The following is a 19,988-nucleotide window of genomic DNA, read 5'->3' on the forward strand; positions in this document are numbered from 1 at the left end:
ATAAATGGGTCCTTTTCGGGTTGGAAATCGGTGGTTAGTGGTGTGCCACAGGGATCGGTGCTGGGACCACAACTGTTTACAATATACATAGATGACCTGGAAGAGGGGACAGAGTGTGGTGTAACAAAATTTGCAGATGACACAAAGATTAGTGGGAAAGCGGGTTGTGTAGAGGACACAGAGATGCTGCAAAGGGATTGAGATAGGTTAAGCGAATGGGCGAAGGTTTGGCAGATGGAATACAATGTCGGAAAATGTGAGGTCATCCACCTTGGGAAAAAAACAGTAAAAGGGAATATTATTTGAATGGGGAGAAATTACAACATGCTGTGGTGCAGAGGGACCTGGGGGTCCTTGTGCATGAATCCCAAAAAGTTAGTTTGCAGGTGCAGCAGGTAATCAGGAAGGCGAATGGAATGTTGGCCTTCATTGCGAGAGGGATGGAGTACAAAAGCAGGGAGGTCCTTCTGCAACTGTATAGGGTATTGGTGAGACCGCACCTGGAGTACTGCGTGCAGTTTTGGTCACTTTACTTAAGGAAGGATATACTAGCCTTGGAGGGCGTACAGAGACGATTCACTAGGCTGATTCCGGAGATGAGGGGGTTACCTTATGATGATAGATTGAGTAGACTGGGTCTTTACTCCTTGGAGTTCAAAAGGATGAGGGGTGATCTTATAGAAACATTCAAAATAATGAAAGGGATAGACAAGATAGAGGCAGAGAGGTTGTTTCCACTGGTCGGGGAGACTAGAACTAGGGGGCACAGCCTCAAAATACAGGGGAGCCAATTTAAAAATGAGTTGAGAAGGAATTTCTTCTCCCAGAGGGTTGTGAATCTGTGGAATTCCCTGCCCAAGGAAGCAGTTGAGGCTAGCTCATTGAATGTATTCAAATCACATAGATTTTGAACCAATAAGGGAATCAAGGGTTATGGGGAGCGGGCGGGTAAGTGGAGCTAATTCCACGGCCAGATCAGCCATGATCTTTTTGAATGGCGGAGCAGGCTCGAGGGGCTAGATGGCCTACTCCTGTTCCTAATTCTTATGTTCTTATATGTATTTTTGCAAGAGCTGTGGAACAATGGGGCACCTCCAACAAGCTTGCAGCTCTGCAAAACCTGCTAACCGCCACGTGGCAGAGGAAGATCGGTCAATGGTGGATCAAAGCAATTTCGAGCCTCAAAGAGAGGAGGCAGATGCTGAAGTACACCGGGTACACACATTTTCGACGAAATGTCCACTTATAATGCTAAATGTAAAATTGAATGGCTTACCCGTAGCCATGGAACTGGACACTGGCGCTAGCCAATCCATCATGAGTAAAAAGATGTTTGAGAGACTGTGGTCTGACGGGGTTAGACAGGTTAGATGCAGGAAGAATGTTCCCAATGTTGGGGAAGTCCAGAACCAGGGGGCACAGTCTAAGGATAAGGGGGAAGCCATTTAGGACCGAGATGAGGAGGAATTTCTTCACCCAGAGAGTGGTGAACCTGTGGAATTCTCTACCACAGAAAGTTGTTGAGGCCAATTCACTAAATATATTCAAAAAGGAGTTAGATGAAGTCCTTACTACTAGGGGAATCAAGGGGTATGGTGAGAAAGCAGGAATGGGGTACTGAAGTTGTATGTTCAGCCATGAACTCATTGAATGGCGGTGCAGGCTAGAAGGGCCGAATGGCCTACTCCTGCACCTATTTTCTATGTTTCTATGTTTCTATGTTTCTATGTTTCTATGCAACAAGGCACTCAGACCAGCCCTGAGCCCCATCCACTCGAAACTGAGAACGTACACCAAAGAGCGTATCACTGTCCTGGGCAGCGTCATGGTCAAGGTCACCTACGAGGGCACGGTGCACGAACTGCCACTCTGGATTGTCCCGGTCGATGGCCCCACACTGCTTGGAAGGAACTGGCTGGGCAAAATCCGCTGGAACTGGGATGACATCTGAGCACTATCACATGTCGATGAGGCCTCATGTACCCAGGTTCTTAACAAATTTCCTTCCCTTTTTGAGCCAGGCATTGGAAACTTTTCTGGGGTGAAGGTGCGGATCCACTTAGTCCCAGAGGCACGACCCATTCACCACAAGGAGCGAGCGGTACCTCACATGATGAGGGAGAGAGTGGAACTCAAGCTGGACAGGCTGCAACGCGAGGGCATCATCTCCCCAGTAGAATTCAGCGAGTGGGCCAGCCCGATTGTTCCAGTACTCAAAAGTGATGGCACGGTCAGGATTTGCGGCGATTATAAAGTAACTATTAATAGTTTCTCGCTACAGGATGAATACCCGCTACCTAAGGAAGACGACCTATTTGCAACACTGGCAGGAGGCACGACGTTCCCCAAGCTTGACCTGACTTAGGCCTACATGACGCAGGAGCTGGAGGAGTCTTCGAAGGGCCTCACCTGTATAAGGAACTATTCATCTACAACAGATGCCCGTTTGGAATTCGGGCGGCTGCAGCGATCTTCCAGAGAATCATGGAGAGCCTACTCAAGTCGGTACCATGCATGGTGGTTTTTCAGGACGACATATTGGTCACGGGTCGGGACACTGTCGAGCACCTACAAAATCTGTAGGAGGTCCTCCAGTGACTGGATCGCGCAGGGCCGCGGCTGAAGAGGTCAAAATGCAACTTCATGGCAAAAGAAATTGAGTTTTTGGGGAGAAAGATCGCGGCGGACGGCATTCGGCCCACAGACGCCAAGACGGAGACTATCAGGAACGCGCCCAGGCCGCAGAACGTCACGGAGCTGCGGCCGTTCCTGGGACTCCTGAACCATTTTAGTAACTTCCTACCGGGTTAAGCGCCCTCTTAGCCCCTACATGTGTTATTACGTAAAGGTGAGAACTGGGTATGGGGAAAAAAAACAAGTAATTGCTTTTGAGAAAGCCAGAAACATTTTATGCTCCAACAAGCTGCTTGTATTGTATAACCCGTGTAAAAGACTTGTGCTAGCATGTGATGCGTTGTCGTACGGAGTTGGGTGTGTATTACAACAAGCTAACGTTGAATGGAAGTTGCAACCTGTCGCCTATGCCTCCAGAAGCTTGTCTAAGGCCGAGAGGGCCTACAGAATGATTGAGAAAGAGGCATTAGCGTGTGTGTTCGGGGTAAAGAAAATGCATCAGTCCATGTCTGGCCTCAAATTTGAGCTGGAAACCAATCACAAGCTCCTCATATCCCTGTTCGTTGAAAACAAGGGGATAAATACTAATGCCTCAGCCCACATTAAAGGTGGGCACTCGCGCTATCAGCGTATAACTATACCATCCGCCACAGGCCAGGCACCGAGAACTGTGCGGATGCTCTCAGTCAGCTATCATTGCCCACCATGGGGGTGGAAATGGCGCAGCCTGCAAACTTGTTGATGGTGGCGCAACCTGCAGACTTGTTGATGGTCATAGAAGCGTTTGAAAATGATAAATCACCTATCACGGCTCGCCAGGTTAGGACTTGGACCAGCCAAGATCCTCTGCTGTCCCTAGTAAAAAACTGTGTACTGCATGGGAGCTGGGCCAGCATCCCTGTTGAAATGCAAGAGCTAATCAAGACGTTCCAGCAGCGAAAGGACGAGCTGTCCATTCAGGCAGACTGCCTGTTGTGGGGTAACCGTGTAGTGCTACCCAAAAAGGGCAGGGAGACGTTCATCTTAAACTCCACAGCATACACCCGGGTATAGTAATGATGAAAGCTGATACGTCCTTACTACACAGTATAAATGCACACGAGGCCCATGCTTGAGAGAAGGTCAGTCTGTGACCTGTCCTTTATTCCTTAGCACTCAAGTGATGAAGGTGGGTGGAGCGTCTCCTTTTATACCTGAAGGTCCAGGTTAGCAGTGTCTCCCACCTGGTGGTCAGTGTTCTCACGGTGTACAACTTAGGTCAGTTTATACATGGGTTACAATGCTGGTTGAATACATGACATCACCTCCCCCCCCAAAGTCTTATTGGGATCACAGGTTGAGTCTCTCTGGTGGTTTACGCTCCCTTGTAGAGCGCCTGAGTTGGGGCTCCGGTTGTTGGGCACTGGCCTGAGTGTCTGCTGTTTGCAGTGCCTCAGGCCTGTCCGGAATGCCCACAGTGACTGGGCTCTCCTCCCTTTGGTTCCGGTGTTCGGTCACCTGTGGTGGAGTGAACTCTATATCGTGTTCTTCCTCTGCTTCTTCTATGGGGTTGCTGAACCTCCTTTTTGTTTGATCCACATGTTTGCGACAGATTTGTCCATTGGTAAGTTTAACTACCAGAATCCTATTTCCCTCTTTGGCAACCACAGTGCCTGCGAGCCATTTGGGCCCTGCAGCGTAGTTGAGGACAAAAACAGGATCATTTACATCAATACATCGCGCCCTCGCATTCCTGTCATGGTAGTGATATTGTGACTGGCGCCTGCTCTCGACAATTTCTTTCATGGTGGGGTGTATAAGGGATAATCGTGTTTTGAGCGTACTTTTCATTAGCAGCTCTGCGGGTGGAACCCCTGTGAGCGAGTGTGGTCGGGATCTATAGGCCAACAGGAGGCGTGATAAGCGGGTTTGTAGGGAACCCCCTTGGAATCTGAGCATCCCCTGTTTGATTATCTGCACTGCTCGTTCTGCCTGGCCGTTTGAGGCCGGCTTGAACGGTGCCGTTCTAACATGGTTAATTCCATTGCCTGCCATGAAGTCCTGGAATTCAGTGCTTGTGAAGCACGGGCCATTGTCGCTGACCAAGATGTCCGGTAGACCGTGGGCGGCGAACATTGCCCGTAGACTTTCTACCATGGCAGAGGATGTGCTTGAATTTAAAATGTCACACTTGATCCATTTGGAGTAGGCGTCGACTACAACCAAAAACATTTTCCCCATGAAAGGACCTGCGTAGTCCACATGGATGCGTGACCAAGGCTTGGCGGGCCATGGCCAGGGGCTAAAGGGGGCTTCCCTGGGCGCATGGCCCAGCTGGGCACACGTGTTGCACCTGCGAACACAAAGTTCCAGATCTGCGTCTATCCCTGGCCACCAAACGTGTGACCTGGCAATTGCCTTCATCGTGACAATGTCTGGGTGCCCATTGTGGAGTTCTCTGATGAACACCTCTCTGCCCATCTGGGGCATGACTACACGGTTTCCCCACAGTAGGCAATCGGCCTGAATCGAGAGTTCATCCTTGCGCCTGTGAAATGGTTTAAATTTCTCAGGGCATGCCCTGTACGTGACTGCCCAGTCCCCATTCAGGACACATTTCTTGACTAGAGACAATAGCGGGTCTCTATTTGTCCAGACTTTAATCTGACGGGCTGTCACGGGTGAGCCTTCGCTTTCGAAAGCTTCAACAGCCATGACCATCTCAGCACCATGCTCGGTAGCCCCCTCAGTGGTGGCTAGTGGGAGCCTGCTGAGTGCATCGGCGCAGTTTTCGGTGCCCGGTCTGTGCCGAATTGTGTAGTCATAGGCAGCTAACGTGAGTGCCCACCTCTGTATGCGGGCCGATGCGTTTGCATTTATGGCCTTGTTGTCGGCCAAAAGGGATGTTAGGGGTTTGTGATCTGTCTCCAGCTCAAATTTCCTGCCAAACAGGTACTGGTGCATTTTCTTTACCGCATATACACATGCGAGCGCCTCCTTTTCTACCATCCCGTAGCCCCTTTCTGCCTGGGACAGACTCCTGGAGGCATAAGCTACCGGCTGTAACTGACCCTTGGCATTGACATGCTGCAACACACACCCGACACCATAGGACGACGCATCGCACGTTAACACAAGTTTCTTACATGGGTCATATAGCGTTAACAGATTGTTGGAACATAACAAATTGCGTGCTCTATTAAAAGCCCTTTCCTGGCTGTCCCCCCAGACCCATTTGCGACCTTTGCGTAGGAGCACATGTAGCGGCTCTAGCAGCGTGCTCAATTTGGGAAGAAAGTTACCAAAATAGTTCAGGAGCCCCAGGAACGAACGCAGCTCCGTCGTGTTACGGGGTCTGGGTGCTCTCTGGATCGCTTCCGTCTTGGATGCAGTAGGGCTGATCCCGTCTGCTGCTACCCTCATCCCCAGGAATTCTACCTCTGGAGCTAGGAAGACGCACTTCGCCTTTTTCAGTCACAGACCTACCCGGTCCAGTCTGCGTAGCACCTCCTCCAGGTTGTGGAGGTGTTCTTCAGTATCGTAACCCGTAATGAGGATGTCGTCCTGAAAAACCACCGTCCCTGGAATCGACTTGAGGAAGCTTTCCATATTTCGTTGGAAGATCGCGGCAGCCGAGCGAATCCCGAACGGACATCTGTTGTACTCAAACAACCCCTTGTGTGTCGTGATGGTAGTCAGCTTCTTCGACTCACTCGCCAGCTCCTGGGTCATGTAAGCTGAGGTCAGGTCCAATTTTGAAAAAAGTTTGAAACATAGAAACATAGAAACATAGAAAATAGGTGCAGGAGCAGGCCATTCAGCCCTTCTAGCCTGCACCGCCATTCAATGAGTTCATGGCTGAACATGAAACTTCAGTACCCCCTTCCTGCTTTCTCGCCATAACCCTTGATCCCCCGAGTAGTAAGGACTTCATCTAACTCCCTTTTGAATATATTTAGTGAATTGGCCTCAACTACTTTCTGTGGTAGAGAATTCCACAGGTTCACCACTCTCTGGGTGAAGAAGTTTCTCCTCATCTCGGATAGCCACCGGATAGCATCGCAAAGAGGTCTTCCGCTCTCGGTGGCGGGTACTGGTCTTGGAGTGACACCCGATTGATGGTGGCCTTGTAATCGCCACATATCCTGACCGACCCATCCGCCTTGAGCACCGACAATCGGGCTCGCCCAGTCACTGAATTCGACTGGCGAGATGATGCCTTCCCTCAACAGGCGGTCCAATTCGCCTTCTATCTTTTCCCGCATCACGTACGGCACCGCTCTGGCCTTGTGGTGTACTGGTCTGGCGTCTGGGTTTATGTGAATCACTACCTTGGCCCCCATGAAAGTGCCAATGCCGGGTTGAAATAATGAGTCAAATTTGTCCAGGACCTGTGAGCATGATACTCGCTCCACAGAGGAAATTGCATTGACATCGCCTCATTTCCAGTTCATGACAGCAAGCCAACTTCTCCCCAGTAGTGCGGGACCGTCCCCTGGGACAATCCAGAGTGGCAACCTGTTCTCCGAATCTTTGTTGGTCACGACTACCGTGGCGCTGCCTAGCACCGGAATGATCTGCTTTGTGTAAGTCCGTAGCTGTGCGTCAATCGGCGATAATTTTGGCCTCCTGGCCTTGGATGCCCACAACTTTTTGAACTGTTTGATACCCATCAGGGACTGGCTGGCACTCGTGTCTAACTCCATTGATACTGGGATGCCATTGAGGAGCACTTTCATCATTATCATTGGCGTCCTGGTGTATGAACTGTATACGTGCTCCACATGAACTCGCTGAACTTCAGCTTCCAGCGATTTCGCCCAGTGTCCATTTCTGCAATTTCTGTAGGTATTTTGCTCATCTCTGCAAACTCCGGCTGAATGTATGCCTCCACGCCTCCAGCATGAGTTGCGGTTTGAAACAAAAGGTCCCTTGCCAGTCGATCGTCCCTGACTGCCCCTGTTATTGTCCTTGAGTGCACCATTAACAGGTGTTGATGGCCCCATTACTGGCCGCATTGTCCCTTGCAATGGCGTGAATCGCTGTTCAGCTTGCCATTGTCTCTGTCGAACTCCCCCTCTGGGTTCGACTACATGTTGGGGCATGCCTGACTGCCCATGTCTGCCTGGAGAACTGTGTGTTGCTTTAACAATGTTGAATCTCTGTCCCAACCATTCCTTAACACAGTACCTCTCGTCTGTTCTGCTAGTGGCCATTGTCGCGTGGTTTAAATCCCAGTTTCTTGTCGCCATTGATACGTCCTTACTACACAGTATAAATGCACACGAGGCCCATGCTTGAGAGAAGGTCAGTCTGTGACCTGTCCTTTATTCCTTAGCGCTCAAGTGGTGAAGGTGGGTTGAGCTTCCCCTTTTATACCTGAAGGTCCAGGTTAGGAGTGCATCCCACCTAGTGGTCAGTGTTCTCACGGTGTACAACTTAGGTCAGTTTATACATGGGTTACAATGCTGGTTGAATACATGACAAAAGCGTTAGCCAGATCCCACGTGTGGTGGCCCGGTATCAACTCTGACTTAGAGTCCTGTGTACGGCAATGCAGCGTGTGTGCTCAGTTGAGCAACGCGCCCAGAGAGGCACCACTAAGTCTGTGGTCCCGGCCATCCAGACCATGGTTGAGGATCCATGTTTCTTGGTAAAATGCGGGCCCGTTTCTTGGTAAAATGTTCCTGGTGGTGGTGGAGGCTTTTTCAAAATGGATTGAATGTGAAATAATGTCGGGATGCACTGCCACCGCCACCATTGAAAGCCTGAGGGCCATGTTTGCCACCCACGGCCTGCCTGACATACTGGTCAGTGACAACGGGCCATGTTTCACCAGTGCCGAATTTAAAGAATTCATGACCCGTAATCGGATCAAATATGTCACCTCGGCCCCGTTTAAACCAGCCTCCAATGGGCAGGCAGAGCGGGCAGTAGAAACAATCAAACAGAGCCTTAAACGAGTCACAGAAGGCTCACTCCAAACCCGCCTATCCCGAGTACTGCTCAGCTACCAGAGGAGACCCCACTCGCTCACAGGGGTGCCCCCGGCTGAGCTACTCATGAAAAGGACACTTAAAACCAGACTCTCACTGGTTCATCCCAACCTGCATGATCAGGTAGAGAGCAGGCGGCAGCAACAAAATGTAAACGATGGTCGCGCACTGTGTCACTGCAAATTGATCTGAATGACCCTATGTATGTGCTAAACTGTGGACATGGTCCCAAGTGGATCGCGGGCACAGTGATAGAAAGAAGGGAGTTGGGTGTTTGTAGTCAAACTAGACAATGGACAAATTTGCAGAAAGCACCTGGACCAAACGAGTCTGCGGTTCACAGACTGCCCTGAACAATCCACAGCAGACACCACCTTTTTCGAGTCCACAACACACACCCAAAGGATCAATGATACTACGCCGGACCAGGAAATCAAACCCATCACGCCCAACAGCCCAGCAAGGCCAGGCTCACCCAGCAACCCTGCAGGGCCAACAACACGCCAGCCCAGCGAGGGCACAGCCAACACATCAGAACAGATATTTGTACAGAGACAGTCCACCAGGGAAAGAAAGGCTCCCGACCACCTCACCTTGTAAATAGTTTTCGCTTTGACTTTGGTGGGGGAGTGATGTTGTGTATTTGTAAAGCATGCACTCCCATGTTCTGCCACCAGGGAGTGCATCCCCTAAAGTCCCAAGAGATCCCAGCATCCCGTGGGAGCACTGTATATAAGCCGGCCCCTAAGGCCTGTTCCTCACTCTGGAGTGTCTTAATAAAGACTGAGATCACTATTACCTTAACCTCCCTGTGTGCAGTCTCATCTGTGTTAGGAACACGATAGTAGCCTTCTCTAATTCTGAGTTAGGGGGTTGTGGGTTCGAGCCCCACTGCAGAGACTTGAGCGTATAGTTAGGCTGACACTTCAGTGTAGTGCTTGGCAAACGAGCCAAAGGTGGGTATGCGGAAACGTTACAAGGGCACCTGTGACAGAGTCTGTGGCTCTCGTATTGGACTGTTCAGCCTTCAAAGAACTCACTTCAGGAGTGGAAGCAAGTCTTCCTTGATTCCGAAGGACTGCCTATGATGATGATGATGAGTACTTGAGGTACCAGGTGGGCAGAGGAAATGCTTCAAAGGCACCCTCAAACCCTCCTTGAAAAATTGCAACATCCCCATCGACACCGAGGAATCCCTGGGCCCAAGGTCACCCAAAGTGGAGGAAAAGCATCCGGGAAGACGCTGAACACCTCGAGTCTCTTCGCCAAGAGCAAGCTGTGGCAAGATTGTAGGTCCCGCATTGGACCCTTCAGTCACCTGAGAACTCATATTAGTGTGGAAGCAAGTCATCCTCGACTCCGAGGGACCGCCTATGATGATTGAGGGAGTGCTGCATTGTCTGAGGTGCCGTCCTTCGATGTCCCATCTGCCCTCTTAAGTGGTTGTAAATTATCCCATAGCACTATGTAAAAAGGAGCAAAGAAGTTTGCAGCCAATATTTATTCCCCAACCAACACCAATCAAAATCAAATGGTGCCGTGGCATCTTTTATGTCCATCTGAGAGGGCAGACTCAGTTTTATGTCTCATCCTAAAGACGATACTTCTGACAGTGCAGCACTTGCTTAGACTTCGCTTGAGGGGCCGAATGGCCTATTACTGCTCCTATTTCTTATAGACTGCACTGAATTTTCAGCCTGGGTTATGTGCTCAAGTCTCTGGAGTGGGAATTGAACCCTAAACCCTCTGATTCTGAGACACGGATGCGCCACTGAGCCAAGGGTGCCACTCCTTATCTTATTTTCTTAAGACTCAGTAATATGTTTGATGCCACAGTTTAGAGATTCAACTTAGAAATTCAACTCACGGCCACCCATTTTTTCCACCGTAAAATTGATGTTGGACCTCTGAATTTTACATCATTCTGCTGCGCCAGAATGCACTGGACCCCAACTTCAGTCAACTTCAAGTTGTCCAGACTGCCCACTTGAGACAAGCATTAGGCTGCTCAAATATGCAATTCAGGGGCCCTACGCCAATTGTGGTACCCCGAATACAAGGTTCAAGTACAAATGGCACTGTTTGCACTTGTTGAACTGGGCATTGAGCAGCTTAACAGTGATCCTTAGAGCAACCGCTCGAGGCCACTCAAAAAAAGACCCAGCAGGTTATCATTTTTTTTTGTGGGCCCAGGAGAAACAGGAGTATTCCTCCTGGTCCCACAAAAACTCCCCTTGCTGCTGGCACATTTCAGGCCACCCGCCACTCTGGGGATCGTCTCCTCAATCCCAACCTGGCCGGCTTAGCGTAGGAGCCATCCAATTTCCTGCCCTCCCCAATCAGAATGCTGCAGCTGGACATCCACTTTGTGCCTTCAGTTTGCCAGCGGCATTTAAATGAGGTCGAAAGCTGAATTTGGCACTTTACACAATTAACTAATTTTTGTTTTGAAGTCACTGGTTTTATGCAGGAAGATGCAACAGCTATTCTACGCCAGCAACATCCCACAACAGACATGAGACAAAAAAAATGGATCTGTTTTTAGGTGGCATTGGTTGAAGAACAAATGTTGGCTGATAACTGGGAAAACACCTTCTTCAAATAATACCATGCCATAGTAGATTTTTAATATCCATCCAAACTTCTAGAACAGGCCATCTGAATTTTGTTTAGCAACATACCCAAAGGATGGACAACATTAAGGATGCAGAATAAATTGAATTAATGTTGTGGTGCATTGTATTTGGTATTGTGAGCTTGTAAAAACTGACAGAAAAATTTGTAGAGAACAGAGCAGAGGCAAAAAAAACAGACAATGATATACGGCCAGGAAAACTTACTATTCCTTACAATTCCCCCTCATTGTATGTAAAATATATTTAAACATTATGGGCCTCATTACAATGTTTAAATGTCACACAGTTGTGGATAAATATCAGATCAGGAATCTGATTGAAGATTATATGGATAAATATAGACGAAGATGATCAATGCCCCATTGCAATACAGTGGTTCTTCTGCTGCTGAGACTGTTGAAGTTTCATTTATGAAAGAAACTGGTCAAGTTTGACTCACAAGATATATCTAAATATTCTGGAGTTATACCTATCTTTGCAGTCAGAGAAAAAATGCTGCATTACTTTCCTTCAAGTCATTAAATAATAGGGGAGGGTCCATGATGGAGTAGATTGTAGGTCGGCGGCAGTCGGGAGCAGCGCCGAGGAGGTTCGTTGGTGAGGTCTATAAAAGGCACAGCAGGGAGTCCGGGGCCCAGCGTCGACGACAGTCGGGAGCAGCGTCGAGGAGGTGCGTGGAGAGGCCTATAAAAGGCACAGCAGGGAGTCTGGGGCCCAGCGTCGGCGGCAGTTGGGAGCAGCGTCGAGGAGGTCCATTGGTGAGGTCTATAAAAGGCACAGCAGGGAGTCAGGGGCCCAGCGTCGGCGAGAGGTGCGTGGAGAGGCGTCGGGAGTTCGTTGGTGAGGCCTATAAAAGGCACAGCAGGGAGTCCGGGGCCCAGCGTCGGCGAGAGGTGCGTGGAGAGGCGTCGGGAGTTCGTTGGTGAGGCCTATAAAAGGCACAGCAGGGAGTCCGGGGCCCAGCGTCGGCGAGAGGTGCGTGGAGAGGCCTATAAAAGGCGTGACTTGTGCAGCTACAGGGAGAAGGCAAAAAAGTAGAAAGAAACAGAAAGGTGATGTCACAGCCGAGGGGGTAAGTGATTGGCTGGTGATTGGTGAGTAGCTTTTCTTTTTTCTCTTCTATAACAGTGAGTAAACTTTAGCATTGTTGTTGCTTATCTAAGGGTTAAGTCATGGCAGGACAGCTCGGTCACGTGTTATGCTCCTCCTGTACCATGTGGGAACTCAGGGACGACTCCAGTGTTCCTGACGACTACGTGTGCGAGAAGTGTATCCACCTCCAGCTCCTGACGGACCACGTTGCGGAGTTGGAGCTGAGGGTGGATTCACTCTGGAGTATCCACGATGCTGAGAATGACGTGAGTAGCACGTGTAGCGATTTGGTCGTACCGCAGGGAAAGGGTCCACAGCCAGATAGGGAATGGAAGACCAGCAGAAAGAGCAGTGCAAGGAAGGTTGTGCAGGGGTCCCCTGTGGTCATCCCCCTGCAAAACAGATACACTGCTTTGGGTACTGTTGGGGGGGATGACTCATCAGGGGAGGGCAGCAGCAGCCAAGTTCATGGCACCGTGGCTGGCTCTGTTGCACAGGAGGACAGGAAAAAGAGTGGGAGAGCGATAGTGATAGGGGATTCAATTGTAAGGGGAATAGATAGGCGTTTCTGCGGCCGCAACCGAGACTCCAAGATGGTGCAAGGGTCAAGGATGTCTCGGAGCGGGTGCAGGACATTCTAAAAAGGGAGGGAGAACAGCCAGTTGTCGTGGTGCACATTGGTACCAACGACATAGGTAAAAAAAGGGATGAGGTCCTACGAAACGAATTTAAGGAGCTAGGAGCTAAATTAAAAATTAGGACCTCAAAAGTAGTAATCTCGGGATTGCTACCAGTGCAACGTGCTAGTCAGAGTAGGAATTGCAGGATAGCGCAGATGAATACGTGGCTTGAGCAGCGGTGCAGCAGGGAGGGATTCAAATTCCTGGGGCATTGGAACCGGTTCTGGGGGAGGTGGGACCAGTACAAACCGGACGGTCTGCACCTGGGCAGGACCGGAACCAATGTCCGAGGGGGAGTGTTTGCTAGTGCTGTTGGGGAGGAGTTAAACTAATATGGCAGGGGGATGGGAACCAATGCAGGGAGACGGAGGGAAACAAAAGGGAGACAAAAGCAAAAGACAGAAAGGAGATAAGGAAAAGTGGAGGGCAGAGAAACCCAAGGCAAAGAACAAAAAGGGCCACTGTACAGCAAAATTCTAAAAGGACAAAGGGTGTTAAAAAAACAAGCCTGAAGGCTTTGTGTCTTAATGCAAGGAGTATCCGTAATAAGGTGGATGAATTAACTGTGTAAATAGATGTTAACAAATATGATGTGATTGGGATTATGGGGCTCCAGGATGATCAGGGCTGGGAACTCAACATCCAGGGGTATTCAACATTCAGGAAGGATAGAATAAAAGGAAAAGGAGGTGGGGTAGCATTGCTGGTTAAGGAGGAGATTAATGCAATAGTTAGGAAGGACATTAGCTTGGATGATGTGGAATCTATATGGGTAGAGCTGCAGAACACCAAAGGGCAAAAAACATTAGTGGGAGTTGTGTACAGACCTCCAAACAGTAGTAGTGATGTTGGGGAGGGCATCAAACAGGAAATTAGGGGTGCATGCAATAAAGGTGCAGCAGTTATAATGGGTGACTTTAATATGCACATAGATTGGACTAGCCAAACTGGAAGCAATACGGTGGAGGAGGATTTCCTGGAGTGCATAAGGGATGGTTCTCTAGACCAATATGTCAACGAACCAACTAGGGGGGAGGCCATCTTAGACTGGGTGTTGTGTAATGAGAGAGGATTAATTAGCAATCTCGTTGTGCGAGGCCCCTTGGGGAAGAGTGACCATAATATGGTGGAATTCTGCATTAGGATGGAGAATGAAACAGTTAATTCAGAGACCATGGTCCAGAACTTAAAGAAGGCTAACTTTGAAGGTATGAGGCGTTAATTGGCTAGGATAGATTGGCGAATGATACTTAAGGGGTTGACAGTGAATGGGCAATGGCAGACATTTGGAGACCGCATGGATGAACTACAACAATTGTACATTCCAGTCTGGCGTAAAAATAAAAAAGGGAAGGTGGCTCAAGCGTGGCTATCAAGGGAAATCAGGGATAGTATTAAAGCCAAGGAAGCGGCATACAAATTGGCCAGAAATAGCAGCGAACCCGGGGACTGGGAGAAATTTAGAACTCAGCAGAGGAGGACAAAGGGTTTGATTAGGGCAGGGAAAATGGAGTACGAGAAGAAGCTTGCAGGGAACATTAAGACGGACTGCAAAAGTTTCTATAGGTATGTAAAGAGAAAAAGGTTAGTAAAGACAAACGTAGGTCCCCTGCAGTCAGAATCAGGGGACCAAAGAAATGGCGGACCAATTGAACAAGTACTTTGGTTCGGTATTCACTAAGGAGGACACAAACAGCCTTCCGGATATAAAAGGAGTCAGAGGGTCTAGTAAGGAGGAGGAACTGAGGGAAATCCTTATTAATCGGGAAATTGTGTTGGGGAAATTGATGGGATTGAAGGCCGATAAATCCCCAGGGCCTGATGGACTGCATCCCAGAGTACTTAAGGAGGTGGCCTTGGAAATAGCGGATGCATTGACAGTCATTTTCCAACATTCCATTGACTCTGGATCAGTTCCTATCGAGTGGAGGGTAGCCAATGTAACCCCACTTTTTAAAAAAGGAGGGAGAGAGAAAACAAGGAATTATAGACCGGTCAGCCTGACATCGGTAGTGGGTAAAATGATGGAATCAATTATTAAGGATGTCATAGCAGTGCATTTGGAAAGAGGTGACATGATAGGTCCAAGTCAGCATGGATTTGTGAAAGGGAAATCATGCTTGACAAATCTTCTGGAATTTTTTGAGGATGTTTCCAGTAGAGTGGACAAGAGAGAACCAGTTGATGTGGTATATTTGGACTTTCAGAAGGCTTTCGACAAGGTCCCACACAAAAGATTAATGTGCAAAGTTAAAGCACATGGGATTGGGGGTAGTGTGCTGACATGGATTGAGAACTGGTTGTCAGACAGGAAGCAAAGAGTAGGAGTAAATGGGTACTTTTCAGAATGGCAGGCAGTGACTAGTGGGGTACCGCAAGGTTCTGTGCTGGGGCCCCAGCTGTTTACACTGTACATTAATGATTTAGACGAGGGGATTAAATGTAGTATCTCCAAATTTGCGGATGACACTAAGTTGGGTGGCAGTGTGAGCTGCGAGGAGGATGCTGTGAGGCTGCAGAGTGACTTGGATAGGTTAGGTGAGTGGGCAAATGCATGGCAGATGAAGTATAATGTGGATAAATGTGAGGTTATCCACTTTGGTGGTAAAAACAGAGAGACAGACTATTATCTGAATGGTGACAGATTAGGAAAAGGGGAGGTGCAACGAGACCTGGGTGTCATGGTACATCAGTCATTGAAGGTTGGCATGCAGGTACAGCAGGCGGTTAAGAAAGCAAATGGCATGTTGGCCTTCATAGCGAGGGGATTTGAGTACAGGGGCAGGGAGGTGTTGCTACAGTTGTACAGGGCCTTGGTGAGGCCACACCTGGAGTATTGTGTACAGTTTTGGTCTCCTAACCTGAGGAAGGACATTCTTGCTATTGAGAGAGTGCAGCCAAGGTTCACCAGACTGATTCCCAGGATGGCGGGACTGACCTATCAAGAAAGACTGGATCAACTGGGCTTGTATTCACTGTAGTTCAGAAGAATGAGAGAGGACCTCATAGAAACGTTTAAAATTCTGATGGGTTTAGACAGGTTAGATGCAGGAAGAATGTTCCCAATGTTGGGGAAGTCCAGAACCAGGGGACACAGTCTAAGGATAAGGGGTAAGCCATTTAGGACTGAGATGAGGAGAAACTTCTTCACCCAGAGAGTGGTGAACCTGTGGAATTCTCTACCACAGAAAGTTGTTGAGGCCAATTCACTAAATATATTCAAAAAGGAGTTAGATGAAGTCCTTACTACTAGGGGGATCAAGGGGTATGGTGAGAAAGCAGGAATGGGATACTGAAGTTGCATGTTCAGCCATGAACTCATTGAATGGTGGTGCAGGCTAGAAGGGCCGAATGGCCTACTCCTGCACCTATTTTCTATGTTTCTATGTTTTTAGATTGTACATGTTTTCTGGAAGAAAGTGCCTTTTTCTCATTCATAGAAACATAGAAAATAGGTGCAGGAGTAGGCCATTCGGCCCTTCGAGCCTGCACCACCATTCAATAAGATCATGCCTGATCATTCCCTCAGTACCCCTTTCCAATTTTCTCTCCATATCCCTTGAACCCTTTAGCTGTAAGGGCCATATCTAACGCCCTCTTGAATATACCCAATGAACTGGCATCAACAACTCTCTGCGGCAGGGAATTCCAGAGGTTAACAACTCTGAGTGAAGTAGTTTCTCCTCATCTCAGTCCTAATTAGGCCTACCCCTTTTTCTTAAGTCTGCGTCCCCTGGTTCTGGACATTGGGAACATTCTTCCCGCATCTAACTTGTCCAATCCCGTCAGAATATTATACGTTTCTATGAGATCCCCTCTCATCCTTCTAAACTCCAGTGTATAAAGGCTCAGTTGATCCAGTCTCTCCTCATATGTCAGTCCAGCCATCTCTGGAATCAGTCTGGTGAACCTTCACTGCACTCCCTCAATAGCAAGAGCGTCCTTCCTCAGATTAGGAGACCAAAACTGAACGCAATATTCCAGGTGAGGTCTCACCAAGGCCCTGTACAACTGCAGTAAGACCTCCCTGCTCCTATACTCAAATCCCCTAGCTATGAAGGCCAACATACCATTTGCCTTCTGTACCTGCATGCCAACTTTCAATGACTGATGAACCATGATACCCAGGTCTCGTTGCACCTCCCCTTTTCCTAATTTGCCACCATTCAGATTGTAAAGTCCTGTCCCCTCAGTACAGATTCACACGAGGTATGTAGTGAACTCAAGGTCACTCTGGACCTGCACCTTTATTTCACAGCTCTGGAATGCTGCACTTGCCTGAGACCTGTCCTTATATACCTGTCTCTTGCAATTGCACTCCTGGTGGTAAGGTATGCTGGTGGTTACAGGTCATATCTTATTACAGTCATGTATAGCATGTCAGGATACAGTTATATATAATAATGTAAGATACATGACATCACCCTCCCCCAAGGTCTTATTGTCTTTATAGGTTCAGTCTCTCAGGTGGTCTACGCTCTCGCCTGGAGCGTCTGTGTTGTGGTTCAGTTGTTTGCCTTGGTGTCTGTTTTTCTTTGGGTGTGGTTGCTGGTATCTCGCCTGGGCTGTCTGTTTCGATTGGTGTTATTGTTGTTGACTCGCCTGGGCTGTCTGTTGCGATTGCCCTTTCCTCAGGTTGTTCCCTCTGTCTGTCCACCAGGTGTGGTGTGAGTTCCACATTGTAGTCTGTCTCTGGTTCCGCAGTGTTGTTGGTAAATCTGCTTTTGACTTGGTCTACATGCCTCCGGCAGGTTTTGCCATTGTCCATTTGTACTACCAGTAGCCTGTTTCCTTCCTTGCCCGTTACTGTCCCTGCAAGCCATTTGGGACCCCTGCCATAGTTTAGTACAAACACTTTGTCCCCTATCTCATTCCATCTCTCTCTCGAATTTCTGTCATGGTACTCAGTCAGCTTACGGCGCTTTGCCTCAACGATTTCGTGCATGTCTGGAAGGATTAATGAGAGCCTTGTTTTTAAAGTTCTTTTCATCAACAGTTGCACGGGGGGTATCCCAGTCAGTGCGTGCTGACGAGATCTGTATGCCAGCAGCAGTCGCGACAGGCGACCCTGCAGCGTGGGACCTTGGATTTTAAGCATGCCTTGTTTAACGATTTGCACTGCTCTCTCCGCCTGGCCATTGGAGGCCGGCTTGAACAGTGCGGTCTTGACGTGATTTATGCCGTGGTCAATTATAAAGTCTTGGAATTCTGCGCTGGTGAAGCACGGACCATTTTCACTGACCAATATGTCAGGGATTCCGTGCGTTGCAAACATGGTTGCAAGGCACTCCACAGTGGTGGAGGTTGTGCTCGAGTTTAAAATGGTGCATTCGATCCACTTTGAAAATGCATCTACAATACTACGAGGAACATTTTGCCCATGAATGGGCCCGCATAGTCTACGTGCACCCGCGACCACGGTTTGGTAGGACAGGGCCAGGGGCTCAGTGGAGCCTCCCTGGGGGCATTGCTGAGTTGGACACAAATGGTGCACCTTCGGACGCAGAGCTCCAAGTCCGCGTCAATACCAGGCCACCAGACGTGGGATCTGGCCTTCATGAGAACGATCCCCGGGTCTTCGCGGTGGAGCTCCCGGACAAATGCCTCTCTGCTTCGCAGAGGCATGACTACTCGGCTGCCCCACATCAGGCAATCTGCTTGTAGTGATAGCTCAAGCATGCACCTGCGAAAGGGTTTTAATTCCTCAGGGCAGGCATCGCGAGCCTCTGCCCAGTCACCGGTTAGGACACATTTTTTTATTAAGGATAACGCGGGGTCGCTGGCCGTCCAGGCTCTGATTTGGCGAGCCGTCATGGGCGAACCTGTGGACTCAAAGACATTGATTGCCATGACTATCTCACAGTCCTGTTCGTCAGACCCTTCCGTGGTCGCCAGGGGTAGCCTGCTGAGCGCGTCGGCACAGTTGTCTGTGCCTGGTCTGTGCCTTATGGTATAGTCGTAGGACGCCAGCATGAGTGCCCAACTTTAAAATAGCGCCGAGGCGTTGGCGTTTATTGCCTTGCTCTCGGATAGGAGGGACGTGAGGGGCTTGTGGTTGGTTTCCAATGCGAACTTGGACCCGAAAAGGTATTGGTGCATCTTTGTGACACCGTACACGCACGCGAGCGCCTCCTTCGCTACCATTCCTTACACGCGCTCAAGCACGCAAGTGACCTGGAGGCATAAGCTATGGGTTGTAATTTGCCCGAAATATTGACATGTTGCAAAACGCACCATAGAAACATAGAAACATAGAAAATAGCTGCAGGAGTAGGCCATTCGGCCCTTCGAGCCTGCACCGCCATTCAATGAGTTCATGGCTGAACATGCAACCTCAGTACCCCATTCCTGCTTTCTCACCATACCCCTTGATCCCCCTAGTAGTAAGGACTACATCTAACTCCTTTCTGAATATATTTAGTGAATTGGCCTCAACAACTTTCTGTGGTAGAGAATTCCACAGGTTCACCACTCTCTGGGTGAAGAAGTTTCTCCTCATCTCGGTCCTAAATGGCTTACCCCTTATCCATAGACTGTGACCCCTGGTTCTGGACTTCCCCAACATTGGGAACATTCTTCCTGCATCTAACCTGTCTAAACCCGTCAGAATTTTAAACGTTTCTATGAGATCCCCTCTCATTCTTCTGAACTCCAGGGAATACAAGCCCAGTTGATCCAGTCTTTCTTGATATGTCAGTCCCGCCCTCCCGGGAATCAGTCTGGTGAACCTTGGCTGCACTCCCTCAATAGCAAGAATGTCCTTCCTCAAGTTAGGAGACCAAAACTGTACACAATACTCCAGGCGTGGCCTCACCAAGGCCCTGTAGAACTGTAGCAACACCTCCCTGCCCCTGTACTCAAATCCCCTCGCTATGAAGGCCAACATGCCATTTGCTTTCTTAACCGCCTGCTGTACCTGCATGCCAACCTTCAATGACTGATGTACCATGACACCCAGGTCTCGTTGCACC

The sequence above is a fragment of the Pristiophorus japonicus genome, chromosome 11 (assembly GCF_044704955.1).
Source record: "Pristiophorus japonicus isolate sPriJap1 chromosome 11, sPriJap1.hap1, whole genome shotgun sequence".
NCBI classification, from domain to species: domain Eukaryota; kingdom Metazoa; phylum Chordata; class Chondrichthyes; family Pristiophoridae; genus Pristiophorus; species Pristiophorus japonicus.